Source organism: Capsicum annuum, chromosome 9 (genome assembly GCF_002878395.1).
Source record: "Capsicum annuum cultivar UCD-10X-F1 chromosome 9, UCD10Xv1.1, whole genome shotgun sequence".
Taxonomy (NCBI): Eukaryota; Viridiplantae; Streptophyta; class Magnoliopsida; order Solanales; family Solanaceae; genus Capsicum; species Capsicum annuum.
Window position 1 is genome coordinate 45273736 of NC_061119.1, and position 16764 is coordinate 45290499.

The window sequence follows — 16764 nt, forward strand, 5'->3', positions numbered from 1 at the left end:
TATATATATATATATGTGTGTGTGTGTGTATAAATAATTAACTACTATTCTTAATATGAAATAATTGAACAATCATAATAGTTTTCACCTAATAGAAATGAATGTTAATTGATTTTTACCACAATATGAAATAAAATTAAACGAAATAATATTAAATCATAGTAGTTTTCCTCTAATAGAAATGAATCTTAATTGTTTTTTACCACAATATGAAATAATATATATATATAATAAATAATTAATTAGTAAAATAAATTTTGTTGCCAACAAAATAGATTTTTGTTGCCAAAATATCAAGTGGCTAGTTCTCAATGGTATAATTCCATGCTAACTTCTTTGCTTTATTATATATAGAGATATGAAATAATATATATATAAAATAAATAATTAATCAGTAAAATAAATTTTATTGCCAATAAAATAGATTTTTGTTGTCAAAATACCAAGTGGCTAGCTCTTAATATGCCACTTGGCATAATTCTATGGTAACTTCTTTGCTTTATTATATATAGAGATATGAAATAATATTTAATATTTAAATAATCAACAAAATAGTTTTTTGTTATAAAATGATAGTTCTTTTTTATAAGAATCAAATAGTTAGTTCTTAGGATGACACTTGTCTTAACTAGTAATAATTATGTTAAATATGCATTTTCTTTTATAATTATATGATTTTTTTTGCAAAACTAGTTAGAATCAACTATGATCAGAATATATGATGAAAATATATTACTTTTTTCATATAAAATTATTGCCTCATGATTAGTTGTATTACAATTTAGTAGCACTTACCACAACCATATATGGTAATGATTGCAGTGTAAAGGTTTGATTTAATATATATACGATTCACTTACCATAGCCATCTACTTTTCATCCATGCGAGTAAGGAAGTCTACAATTCACTTACCATATCCATTTACCATTTGTATGATCTTCTTAAATCATTTGATTGATTGAAATATATATTTGAAAATTCGAATACAAATTGTGGAATTAGGAGTATCGTTTGATTGCAATATAATTTGAAAATTGGAATACAGATTGTGGAATTACTTCTATAGCTTGATTGGAATATATATTTGGAATACAAATTGTAGAATTACTCCTAATGATAGTGGAATTAGAAGTAATTGACGGATGATCTTCTTAAATCACTTGATTGATTGGAATATATATTTGAAAATTGAAATACAGAATGTGAAATTACTCCTATAGCATGATTGGAATATATATTTAGAATAAAAATTATGGAATTACTCCTAATGATAGTGGAATTAGGCGTAATTGATGGAATTTTTATGTCGGATTTTTAAAATTTTTACATAACTATGAAATAATCTATATACTAATTAAATAGAAGTCAAACTTAATTATTTTTTACCACAATGTGAAATATATAAATAACTATAATACTGTTCATTAATAGGAGTCAATTCTAATTATTTTTATCACAATATGAAATAATAGATAAAAAAATAAAAGTATTCATCAAACATTTTGCTTTATTATATATATAGAGTTGAAATATATAAATAATTATAATAGTGTTCATTCATAGGAGTCAATTATAATTATTTTATCACAATATGAAAACATGAAATAATAAAATAAAATAAATAATAGTATTCATTCAATATTTTTTACCACAATATGAAAATAGATATGAAAATTTAAAAATCTATGTATAAAATAAATAATTAATCAATAAATAAATTTTGGTGTCAAGAAAATAGATTTTTGTTGCCAAAATACCAAGTGGCTAATTCTCAATATGCCACTTGGAATAATTTTATGCAATTTTTTTTGCTTTATTTTATATATAGTTATGGAAAATTAAAAATCTATATATAAAATAAATAATTAATCAATAAATAAATTTTATTGCCAAGAAAATAGATTTTTGTTGCCAAAATATCAAGTGGCTAATTCTCAATATGCCATTTCATGCCAAAATATCAAGTTTTGTACAAACTTCTTTACTTTATTATATATATAGATTTTGAAGTGGCATTTCATGAGGAATTTTTTTATACTTAAAATTTAAATTTAAAACTTTTGATTAAGAATTGAACAATTTCATCACAACACAATCTATATTGATCCTTCTCTTCCTTTTCTCTGCTTGTCTATAATATTCAATTAAAATTAAAATATTTGTCTCCCAATTGTTGCCTGTCTTTTTGTCTTTTAATATAAATTTGAATATTTTATTTTTTAATTTTTGTCATAGATTTGTACAATTGAAAATATTTTAAGTTAAGAGTTTTATCCAACTTAATAAATAATTTGAAAAAAGTCATAAGTATTCAAATGAATAAGTCTTATAGTTTGTTTTGTCAAAATGCTAGAAAGTCAAAAGTGTTTGATTTTTTTTTGAAAAAAAATTACATATATAACGATATGTTTACTTGTATTTACTAAAATCTCAATTTTTTTTCAAAACCTCATAAAATCTCAACTTTTGGCCATTGATGATACATGTTAATTAACTTAGATACATATTAAGGATACAAATTTTAATTTAACTAGCTAGCACGTTTTAAGGGATGTAACGGACAAATTAGCATTAAAACAACAATTAATCTAACTAATTGTGATTAAAATAAAATAAAATCCCACGATTTATGGCAATTATTTTGCTATTCCACCATTATAATAAAAAACCATCAGCATAATCTCTTTTGAAATTGCAAAAACTTCATACACGACATAATCAGAAACTTCACACGCGACATAATAAAAAACCATCAATATAATCTGTTTTGAACAATCAGAAACTTCATACCAACATAATCTCATTCTTTCTTAACGATGTATTAACTCATTTCATTTCTCTTAAAATTTAAAAAGTTATACTCGACTGTACTTTGCCATATGGATATTACTTTCCGGTACCTAATGATGTACGCGATACAAAATTTGGTGAATGACTTAGTTTGGCTGTTGAAAAAAATTTAGAACATATATTATGTTCAGATGAAGAGAATGGAGATTGCATGTTGCCTGGATTTTTCTGCACTTGTTCGTCTTTGATAAATTTAGTTTTTTCAAATTGTTGCTTTGAACATGACGTAGTTGTATCGTGGAGGTGTCTGAAGAGCATGTATTTTGGGTCTATGGGGTATGGGATGAACATATTGTGAATGAGTTATCGGGTTGTTCTGCATTGGAAACTATGAAACTGTATTTTGTTGAGGGTTTTTGTAGTGTTGGTGTTAGGTCTTTGAAGTTGAAGAGATTAAAGTTGGATCGTTATTCGTTGCTTGATGATGGAAGAGATCGTACCTTGGATATTATTTTACAGTATTTTTTTGTCCTTATGTTAATAAGGTTGAGATACATTTTTAATGTGAATGATACATTTTGCTCACTTTGTATCTGAGTTTATATAGTTCTGATAACTTATGTATCTCATTTGTTTTAGTTTTATCTATTACAACATACGAAACAAACATAAAAATTTTATTTTGGATACGTGTTGTACATGTTTTTGCAATTAATGTATCTAGTAATCTGTTTTTTGACAGTAACTGAAGAAACATAAGTTGAAGTTTTATTTTCATTGATTCAGCTATATCCTACGATGTCGTTTGGAGGATTGTGTTTGGACTAAAGAAAAATAGGCACAAGAAATCAAGTGAAACAATGACATCGAACAATAATGATTGTGGGGGATGTGGTTATTAAGGTCACAACAGACGTACTTGTTACTTTTTTTTCAAAAGAGGAGTGACAATGTAATTGACTGATGAATAATGTTGAATAATTACTCAGCATGTTGCTGGGTTTTTTAACTCTTTGATTCGATATTTTAATTGATGATATTGTTGTTTTTTTTAAGAATTTTAAGTAAAACAGTTATCGAAATAAATTATTGTTTTCGTACCTTTGTTAATTAGTTATATATATATTTTTATGAGCTCATTGTCGTGATACATCATATAGAAATTAAGATACATTGAACTGATAATGTTATTAAGTTGTATATTAGTAGTTCTGCTATTGTAAATGATTGAAAAGAGAAATATTTTTATAAGATGTATCTACCATAAATTTATAGATACAAGTTTACAAAATTTGTATCTAATGTAAAATATAGTTTGTCAATATTATTAAGATTTGGTACTATAAGTTCTTATACTTTTTGTTATTTAGGTTAGAGACAAACATGTATTCGGATTAACAAAAAACTATTACAGAGACATAATAATTCAACGTTGTGTTGCTTACTATCATTATATAGTAAAATATGTTTTCTTATACTAGATACATACAATTTAGTAATATGTATCTCATATAAATTTTTAGATACAAGTTTAAATAATTTGTATCACTTGTAAAATCTAATATGTTAATAGTTTTAAGAGTTAGATCTATTAAGTTTTGCTATAATTTGTTATGCACTTTAGAGACAACATGTCTTAGTAGGAACAAAAAACGGTTACAGATACATAATAATACAATGTTGTGTTGCTTTTTGTCATTATTTTGTATTATATGTTTCATTATTCTAGATACATACAATCGTAAAATATTGTAAAATATGTATTTGATACAGTTTCTTTATAAAGTGTAAGAAAAACGTACATCGAAACATAATTATACCTTTAAATGCTTCAGCATTGCGTTAAAATAGGTGACGGAATAGAAGTTTTTAATCATTAAAGAAACATAATGTATGCTTATCAAAACATTGCTAACATCATCAAAGTTTATAACATCATCAATGATTTTAATATCCAACTAGCAAACAAATAAGCAACTACTGAATATGCAAAACATGATCTGTTTGTTTTGGTGCAAACTTGCTACTTGTCCTTGGTGAATCGTCATTCTCACTAAAGTATTCATTTTCTGCCTTTTCAGATCCGTACTTGCACAAAAATCTAGCATATCTCAGAAGATGGTATTGAGCATCAATACCATAAGATACAATGCCTAATCTCTTGCTCAGATACTCAGCATAGATAGCTACAAATACACCACAATTCCTGCATAGCAATCACTAATTTAATTAAAAACACCTATGTACTCATATATAGAAACATAATTATATCTTTAAATGTTCCACCATTCTTGAGTTACAAGTTCCTTAGCAACGTCAGCATTATAGTAATTCACATAAGCCGTATCGATGTACACTTTGAAAAAGCAATTCGTGATTGTGTATCTGTTGGTTGGAAATTCTTGTTCTTGTACTTCTTCCTCAAGTAGTATATGATGACATCCAGATGATATTCAAATTGTAATCAAATGGAATATATGTTATGGCACGCAACTGGAATGATTATTACTTAGATACAAATTAAATTATTTTTGTATCTAATGTGATTAAAGATAAAATGCAGAAAACTGAAAGAGCAACAAATGAAAAAGATATATATTAATATATGATGATACACCTTTTGTTATTATGTATCTAATACAACATAAGAACAAAATAAAAAAATCCAAATTTGTATTGCAACACACAATCAAAATTGACAGAAGCAAGTTGCTTTGCACGCTTTTTAATGAAAAATAAGATAAACAATGAATTTCTAAACGTATCATACAAGCCAAAATATGTATCTCGGCCTAACATTCAACAGATTTGAATATGCAATTACCTTGGGAAGCTCATCTCTAGAAATTGCTTCAATAATTCTTTCTTCTCTTGACGGGAGCTCTGTTGGATCCCCTTTTCTTAGAATCACTTTTTTTTTTCTGGTCCTTCTTAGCATGCTTTTGCCACAACTTCTTCATAAATTGGGGATCGTTTCTATGCTTTGATCTATTTTCATCAAAGCCAACAAATTCGTAATCAAAACTTTCGGGAACGAAGTTTACAACTTCTTGAGATTCTTTGATACTTTCTTATTGAGAAAATCCAAGATTAAAAGAATTTTAATAACAATTAAACAACATTAGATACATTTCAAGGCATTAACAGTTAGTCCTAAATATAAGTTAACACAACATGTATCTATGAAGTCATAACTTGTATCTTTTACAATAAGACTGTTAGTAAAATTTAAACACCAATAGATACATATCAAAGCATTAACAATAACTCACATATACAAGTCAACATAAGATGTATCTATGATAAACTTGTATCTTTTGTAATACGACTTTCAATAACAATTAAATAACACTAGATACATTTCAAGACATTAACAGTTAGTCCCATATACAAGTTAACACAACATGCATCTATGAAGTCATAACTTGTATCTCTTACAATAAAATTTTCAGTAAAATTTAAACACCAATAGATACATATCAAAGCATTAACAATAATTCACAGATACAAGTCAACATAGTAAAATTTAAACACCAATAGATACATATCAAAGCATTAACAATAATTCACAGATACAAGTCAACATAACATGTATCTGTGTACTTGAAAATTTGTATCTTTTGATATATTAATTTCAATATAAAAATAAATCACAAGATACATATAAAATGAGCTACAAAGAACCAGATAAACAATGAATTTCCAAACATATCATCCAAGTCAAAATATGTATCTCGACCTAATATTGAACAGATCTGAACATGCAATTATCTTAGGAAGTTCATCTCTACAAATTTCTTCGACAATTCTAAAATAAAACTTTTATGTTTGTTTCATATGTTGTAATAGATAAAACTAAAACAAAACGAGATACATAAGTAATCAGAACTATATAAACTCAGATACAAAATGAGCACAATGTATCATTAACATTAAAAATGTATCTCAACCTTATTAACATAAGGACAAAAATTTACTGTAAAACAATATCCAAGGTATGATCTCTTTCATCATCAAGCAACGAATAACGATCCAACTTTAAAGACCTAACATCGACACTCCAAAAACCCTCAACAAAACACAGTTCCATAATTTTTAATGCAGAACAACCCGATAACTCATTCATAATATGTTCATCCCCTACCCCACAGACCTAAAATACATGCTCTTCAGACACCTCCACGATACAACCACGTCATGTTCAAAGCAATAACTTGAAAAAACTAAATTTATCAAAGACGATCAAGTGTAGAAATTCTTCCGGAATCTCTATTCTTGCTCCCGTCAATTCTTCTACAAATTCATAGTCAAAATCTTCCGGAACGAAATTTACAGCTTTTTGAGATTCTTTGATACTTTCTAATTGAGAAAACCCAAGACTAAAAGAAAGTCCAGAATCTCTATTCATACTGATTATTCAAACAATGAAGCATAAAAAACGTGAAATCGAAGAAATGGCTCAACCAAAAGACTCAAATTTCACATAGCTTTACTAGCGCCATTTTATTTTGAGAAAAAAAAATGTAAAAAAGGAATAAAATAAACTGAAGCTGATTTTATGGGGGGAAATTACCTTGATTGAAAGTTTTGAATTGGATGGAGAAGATGGATAAAAATTGCACAGATTTTGCAGCGTACAAATAGAAGATGTAGAGTATTTTTGGTAAAGAGACGGCTTGTTAGTTGTAGGTTTAACTTGTATCTCAAATTTACTAAAAAATATGAAATGTTGGGATTTAAGTAATTTTTTAGAAGTGGGAGAATTTTTAGAAGTTTAGAAACTTATGTTGTTTATTTAGGTAATTTTTCTTTTTAAAAAAGATCGTGTTTATTTTAGTGAATTGAGGTATCGGTCTAAATTTTAGGGAAAATATACATTTTAAGTAGTAAAAAAACTTTTCAGCAGGGAAAAAAAATTCTCCTTAATTTTTTTTTGTAACATTAATCAAGCATAAATAACTACTCTAAATTCTTTTTTTTTTTTTTTGTGAAAATTACTCTGAATTCTAATATCGAGAAAAGTGTTTTTTGCTTTAAAAAAGTGCTTGCCGTAGAAAGTTATCCAAGCGCAAGAGTGTAATGTTTTAATTTAACCAAATGTATTTTTCAAATCGATTCCTAAAATACAAATGCATTGTGATATTTTGCATATCTACAATGAATTTTGATGGCCAAATTGAGGTTCGAAAAAAATCGTTATTATAAAGAAGTGGTATTTTTTAAAAAAATTCAAAAGTTCAAAAATTATTTTAATGCATCCAGATATATTTATTCCATTCCATAATAATAATGCATTGCAGATAAAGGGAACAAACAGCCTAGAAGCCAGATAGGAGACAACTCAGAAAATGATGTGTCCACGTGGACATCATTAGCTTTAATTACTTTTTCCAATATTTACTTTACTTATCATAATTTGACACGTCGAAAATAATAATGATATAACTATATAACTATTTACTGCACGATCTCTATTAAGCAAGTAACTAGTTGTAGAAGTAAAATAAAGATTTTTAGTTTTTTTTTTTATATATTTAAAGTAATAAATAAAAATAAATAAATTATTTTTAAAATAATGAATAAATAAAAATTAATGGAACAAAGGAGCAACCGTTTTTAACCGATGTGATTAAAAGCCTTAATTCTGGGACCCTCATTACCCCCATAATCTTTTCACTTTTTGGCATGTTTGTCTCTGTATATTTATCCGATTTTTTTTACTATATGCTTTTGGCTACAATTGATAAAACATCGTGTCTCACAACATAAAAAGCCAAAAGATCGTTTTATACTTTGCACTATTATTAATTGTATTAATGTTAAAAAAAAATTAATTGGCATTTCGAAATGAAGTCCAGTCTATCTGAAAGAAACTGCCCATGTGGAGGAATTTTTTTAAAATAAAATTTAAACAAAGCCGGCCCACACAATGATACTATTTTTAATTATTTTTCTATTTGTTTATATCGTGAAAATAGTAGTACTAATCTTTGCATTTGAAGAGGAGCCTGTCGACATCAAATCCTTGACAATATCGTTTTTTCTCAAACTCTATATAAATATATTTCGTGCATCGGATTACTTTTTCTTTCTGTTTTGATTTTATTTTTATTTTTTCAAAAAGAAAAACATATAGTATAAGGATTTTGATGACATTTTGAAATTTTGTTTGCAATTAAATTTATTAAAGTATGGACACTAAATTCGGTAATTAGGTAAGATGGCTATGAATCAATTAGGTAGGTATTGGTACCAAATAATAACATAATTGAGGGTAGTGAAATCTGAGAAATCAAAAGCACTAAGATTTGAAAATGTGTGTTCTCCATTTTTGTTATTCTGGTTTTCCGCCAACTCAAAAGAGGAAGAAAAAAGAACATTTGTAGCATTGACCCTTTCATTTGTTTAAGGATACGTGCTAAGAAAATTACCAATTGTCATCTCCTGAGACAATTCATATTTATTTTTCTTTAGTTCGTTTCAAAAAGAGTTTTTATATATTTTTAGTTTAAGTTATAAGATTTAAAAAAAAATAAATTACTTTTTAAAAATATTATGTTAATTCAAAATTAGACAAATAAATTAAAATAAAAATAGTGCTACACTCATTAAAAAATTTAACTCATTCAATGACAAAAACTAATAATTGAATAGTCATGATTCATGAGTAGTTATGTTTGACATTGGTCCTGCATATATACAAACAAATCAACGTATACCTGTTTAAAATCTCTTCCCTTTAACTAGTTCATGCTTGTTTTTCAACTTAAATTTCAAATGTTTTTTTTTTTTTTTTCAAATTACACCTAGTTATGCGGTAGTTATCTTAGTGTCCCGATCCAAACAAATAGATCATGTGGGAATCTATATTATCCTAAGTAGCTAAGAGAATTTTTATTATCCAACCAAAAATATGCGGAAGACTTTCGTTTTTAAAAGAATACTGAATTAAATATAACAAAGTAAACTAAATATCAATAAAAACTTTTTCAAAACTTCTTAGAATTGTTCTTCACTATTTCAAGGCGACATGTACAAGAGCTACTTATTATAAAATAGACTGAGGATAGACTAAATAACACAACGACTCTAACATCTATCAAGAAGGAAGTGCAGAAGTTAGTGCTGCATATCGCTATCCATCTAGTAACTGCAAATTAACTTGTATCCGTTCTACATCCCAAGAAGGAATATAGAAGAGTAGGATGGGTACAAACATACTACTGGTAGGCATCATCGATCGACTAGTGTTAATTCATATAATCATAAAATTATAAAATTGAATTAAATAAAAGAAATCATGACATCTTAAATGAAAATATAATTCAACTAAGACAGTAATATCATTATAACACTTTGCCTATATAATTTACAATTCCCCAATTCTATTAACGAGACACCATGAACATAGTCTAGCCTCATTAATTCACCCATTCAATGCAATTCAACACTAAACTATCACTACTATCCCTTCATTCGTGTTACCTCCTCCATTACCCACATCTATAGGATCAACCCAATAATCATAGACAATTCATACAAAACGTTCAGGCTAACAATGAAATACTCTCTTATAATCTATATCTATATCTATAATATATTAAAAGTGTGAAGACCCTTAGAAAAGTGATTTGAACTTTTTGTCCTTCATTAAAAGTTTTTGTTTGAGATAAAATCGTCTTTTTACTATTTTTTTAATTACTATTTTATTAAATTAAGAACTCCTAAAATATATAGGATGAAATTTAGTAATATATGATAAGAGATATATATATGAGTCCTAAAATATGTGAAAAATAATATTAGAAAAAGAATTAGACTTGGATTACATTTTTAAACTTTTTATTATAAAATACGATCTTAATTGACATGAATGATATTGGAAAATATTTTTTGTACAAAAGTTACAATGTCAAAATTTCTAGGGAAAAAAAATTGTAGGAAAGGATAATAGAAAAACATACCATATATTTAGAATTTTGTAACAAGAAATTTCAGAAATAACAACTATAAAGTCTTAATTGTAACTTTTATAGCAACAGTTTCATAATTACGAAATGTAGCAAATTGTATTTCGTATTTAAGTAAACTGTTGTTATACAAATACATATAAAACAAGATTTACTGCCCTTGTTTTAGTCAAATTAGTTGAGTTAAATAAGGAATAATTATCGTATCTAATTAAATTCTCATAAATTACTCTTATTTAAATTAGTAAATTCTTTTCCAAATCAAACTCAAATATGAAGATTATTATTTCCATGATCTTCAAAATATCATTCTATTATATCTCTAACTATTTTTTCTATTTATTTTTTTCAATTTTTTTATCTTTCTTTATTTTAATTTCTTTTTCTTTTTTATTTTTTTCATCCCACTTTATTTTCTTTCTTCTACTTCTACTTTTTTTTCCTTTTTCTTTGTTTTTTTCGTTTTCTTTTTTTCTTTTTCTCATATTTTTTTTTCGTTTTCTTCTTCTTTTTTTTTAAATTCTTTTTCGCTTTTGTTTTTACACTTCTATTTCTAGTTTCTATTTCTCTTTCTTTTTTTTTTTTTTTTTGTTTTATCTTTTTCTCTTTTTTTTTGAATTTTTATTTTTTGTTTTTCTTTTTTTTCTACGCTTCTATCTCTATCTTTTATTTTTAAAAGATAAATATTTATATCATATATACATATTCAAAAAATATACAAAATAAATAGACATATAGATCTGCATATTTATTTACGATAAAAAACATACATATATATATCTGCATATGTATTTACAGAAATACATATCTGACTCACATGTATATATAAACAAATAGGATACAAAATCTCTATGACAAAAATGACAATTATATACATATAAGTATAAATAGTAAAAAAATACATGATACATATCTTAAACTTTAAAAGAAAATAAATAAGTACATATGCTACCTTCTAAAATGACATTGTATGTACAGTTCAAAGACAAATTCAACACCGTATAAAATACATATAGCTCTGCATATGTTTTTACAGAATACATACCTAATCCATATGTATATTCTTATTTTATATGAGTTACCTTTGTATTTCGCAAATACATATAAGTTATTTTATTTTGTATGCTTTTTGAATATGTGTATGTGATATACATATTTGTCTTTTCAAAATAAAAGTTAGAGATAAAGAGTAAAAAATCAAAAAAAAAAAACAAAAATATAAAAAGAAAAAAACGAAAAAAAGAGAAGTGAAAAAGAAAAAAAAGGAAGAAAGAGAAATAGAAGTGTAAAAAAAATTAAAAAAAAAAAAAAGAAAACAAAATAAGATAGAAAAAAGAAGAAAAGGAAAATAGAAAAAGAAAAAAAAAGATATGAGAAAGAAAAAAATAAAATGAAAAAAAAAGAGAAATAGAAGAGAGAAAATAAAGTGGAAAGAAAAAAATGAAAAACAAAAATATGTCAAAATAAAAAAATAAAATGATAAAAAAATAAGATGGAAAAAAAACTAACAAGAAAAAAAAGATAGAGATATAAGAAAGTGAAAGATAGTAATGATGTTTTATTTTGAAATCTTGAACATCATGAAGATAATTATCTTCAAATATGAAAAAGGAACAAAAAGGAAAAAGGAAAAAAAAGAAGAGAAATAGGAGAGAGAAAATAAAGTGAAAATAAAATAAAATAAAAAATAAAATGATAAAAAAAAAGGTTAAAAGATATGACTATATTTGGGAGAGGTTAAATAGTGGAGTGGAAATAGAAAAATATAAAGTAGTGAGAGTAAAATATGCACTTGCCTAGTTAATGAGTAAAATAATATTACTCTTGCTATAAACTGTAATTTTATAAAAGTGTTGCTATTTATTGTAATTATAGTCTTAAATATGCTACTTTCTATAATTTTTCGAGATAAACCTTGTAGAAATGAGTAATCGAAAAACCTGTCATATATTTATGATTTTGTATTTCCATATATTGAGGAGTTCCCAGAAATATCTACATTTTTTAATTTTGATGGTGAAAAAAGGAAAAAAAAAATACTTCAAAATTGTAGGGAGGAAAAACAAAAATGTATAGAGGTAGAGAAAATTTATTATATATTTTGGAGTTTGACTATATTTAGGAGTTCACATAAATATTTATATTTTAAGATACTCAAAATTGTAAGAAAGAAAAAGAAAAGAAAAACGTGTATGAAAATTTTAAACGATAGTGTTTATGATTGAAGAGATAAATTTACTTGTTATTTGAGGTAAGTTTATTTTAAAAATATTTTTAGTATGTTCTTAATGTCTACAATAACAAATTATCATCATTATTGATAAGCAATTGCTGATTGAGAGTTTTTTTTTTTTTTTTTTCCAATTTTGTATTTTCTTGAAATTTACAATAATGACAATAAAATTTTACTATGTTTATGAAATTTACAATAATAAATTATAATGTCTTTTTGATAAACAATTTACAATTGAGACGTATTTTTGGTGAAATATTAATAATATTTGCAATTTGATGAGATAACTATGCTTGTAGTTTGAGGTAAATTTTTAAAAATTTCATATGTTCTTGATGTTTACAATAATAAATTATTATATATTCTTGATAGATTATTGCTGATTAAGAAGGTTTTTTTTTATGTTATTTTAATACGTTCTTTAAATTTAGAATAATAAATTATCATCTATTCTTGATAGACAACTGCTAATTTAGAAATTTTAGTGTAAAACAGGTTTCTTGACATCCAAAGCATCATTTATATACATTACTTAAGATAGCAGGCGAATCAAGAAGTTGTCAAGAGCTAGTCCCCGTGTTGAACAATCTTGTGGTTCCGTTGTTGAGAATTTTAAGAGGACTACTATAGTGAGTTCAGGTGTATTATTTTGTTGTAGTTTAAAGATCGTTGATGAATTTACAGGTGGTGGATGAATGTCGGTCGGCTTTGAGAAATTTTTGTAGGTAAATGTTAGGTTTAATCGTATTATTTTTATATCTCTGTTTTGAGATTTTTTTTTGTGTGCAAAGGTAAAGTTTAGGTGTATTATTTTGATATCTCTTTTTATACTTCTTTTAATACATTTAGCTAACTATCTTTTGTTTTTGTTTATTAAGCCTTTTTTCGACATTGGAGGCATGAACAATTTTAGGGTTTCAAAAACTCTAAAATAACTTTATTTCTAATCTCCGAACTCCAAAGAGAATTAATGTAGGACTCTAAAAATATATCTAATTCAAGCATGTACAATAGTAGTGTGAGCCACTAGGAGTTGGATGTTAGTTTTTAAATTAATTAAAGTTGGTTTCATTATGTTTTATCCCATTGCAATTTTACTTCCTAGCTTCAATTATTTCAGATTAGTATCATTTAGGTTGATGAGTACAAAATCAATATTTTGTTTTTTCTTGTTGGATCTATGATAGGTGATTGGCAAAAGGTTTTCTTAACCATTTCCGGACTATTTAATTAGTGAATGCAATTTTTTTTTTAATCCAACTAATGTATTGTACGTGGCTTTTATTTGTCACCTATATTAATGTTATTTTTCTCAAATTATTACTTCCTCCCTCTAATAATAGTTATATACTATTGATTTGATGCACTTTTGGGAGGTTTATCTACCAAGTGTTGTAGTAATTGGCTATGAAGATGAAAATATAAGATGCAATATGAAGTGTCGTGCAACTACACTGTGTATTAAAGTGTTTTTTTTTTACTCTTTTTAAAATGTGATCTCCTTTTTTTTTTTTTTTTTATTAAACATTTTAAATATGGTTAAAAGTTTTGGCAGAGTGATTAAAGAAATTTTTTTACAAGGTATATCGGTATGAGGTATATGCTAAGAAACGTTAAATAATATGAATAATTTTACTTACCTATATTATTGTACTAAGATGTTCATCTCAAATATTGCTTCTACGCTTGGTTAAAGCTTTATCCCGATTTGTTTCATTTGCTTTCAAGTCTAGTGGATCACTATGATAGCTTTCCCCGTGCAAATTGGTTGTCTTTGTATTTATTTATGGTTAAATTGCTTCCATTCTTCAATAATTTATATAAAATTATGGCTTCATTACTTAATAAATATCTAAATACTCGAATTAATCACATGAACAATACATATGTATACGTAATTTTGAGTTTTTATTACTTTTTCTTTTTAATTCTTAGTTGTTTCCTTACAATGTAGTTTGACACTAACTTTTGCAACGAATTCATTGGCTCCATCATTTTCTATGAATATAATAAGGTACATAATTTATTAAGTTACTTAGTGCAATAAATTGTTTGACACACGTAATATATATATTTTTTTTATATGATCTTTTATTAGTTATCGTAGTATATAAATAGATGTCTTTCATAATTCATAAAAGGAATATAATTCTAACAAGAAGCCAGAGAGAGCTTGTGCATCAAATGCCGCAGATTTCTCGACAAGCTATAAGTTAAAGCATTCAAGCATCAAAGTTAAAACGCAATTCAAAATCAAAATGAAGATTCAAGATCAAGATCGAAAATCTTGAATGTAAGTATAAGTCAAGATCAAGTTCAAAATCATTGAATTTATATTCGAAAATAAAAATTAAAAGATTCATAAAGATTGTAACGCTCAAATATTGAAATCATATAATACTATTGTTGTGATATTTTTCTCTTGACTATTATTTTCTTGACCCGTATTTTCTTGTCTATAGCTGATTTACAACAATAATCAAGTTTATTTTTTAAACCTTTATAATAATCAAGTTAAGAATATCGACATGAATGCAATACTCAAATACTGAAATCAAAAGCCATTATTATTGTGATATTATTCTATCTTGACTATTATTTTCTCAACCTGTATTTTACTATCTACAATAGGCTTTCCAATAATATTCAAGTTTATTATTCAATTTTTTATAATATTTAAGTTAATAATATTATCGTAACACATGTGCAATGGACATAAACTAAACTGATTATATTTAAAGTGTGAAAACCCATAAAAATATTATTTAATTTTTTTTTCCTTTATTAAAATACTCCACAATAGATAAAATAGTCATTTACTATTTTCTCAAATATGAACATATGAAAAAGGGTGGTGGAGATGAGAGTAAGGACATGACTATTTCTGTGACCTAATTTTGTTTCGTACTGGGACGCTCGACTACGAAAGTCATTCACATTGTAAGGAGACTCGTGAAGCTGTACAAGAAGAGAAGGACAGACATGTATATAGTGTTCATTGAACTAAAAAGGGCTTACGACAAAGTCCCTAGGAAGGTTCTATGAAGGTGCTTGGAGGATAAAGGTGTACATGTGACGTACATTAAGGTGATTCAAAACGTGTATAATGGGTCCAAGACCCGAGTAAGAATAATGAGAGGAGATTCGGAATACTTTCTAATTGTAATGGAGTTTCATTAGGGATCAACTCTTATCCCATTTATACTTGCGTTGGTAATGTACTGATGCAACATATCCAAGGATAAGTGTCATGGTATATGTTATTCACGGATGACATAGTTCTGATTGATGAGATTTGAGGTGTATTAAACTCTAAGTTGGAGGTTTAGAGTCATCTAGACAATTCAGGTTGAGTAGATACAAGATAGAGTAACGGGAGTACAAGTTTAGTGACGTAATATCTGAGGCTGGCGTGGAAGTGAAGCTTGATACACAACTAATTTAGAAATGAAAAGTTTCAAGTATCTTGGTCTATTATCCAAGGAAATATGTATATTAATGGTGATGTCACAAATCATACAAGTGCAGGGTGGATAAAATAAATGCTCGCATCTGGAGTCCTATGTGATAATAAGGTGCCTCTAAAGTTTAAAGGCAAGTTCTGCAGAGCGGTGGTTAAACCGACTATGTTGTATGGAGTAGAGAGTTGGCTAGTCAAGAACTTTAACATTCGAAATATAAAAGTTGCGGAGATGATAATATTGCTATAAATGTGTGGATATACTAGGAGAGATGAAATTAGAAATAAAAATATTCGGGATAAGATAGAG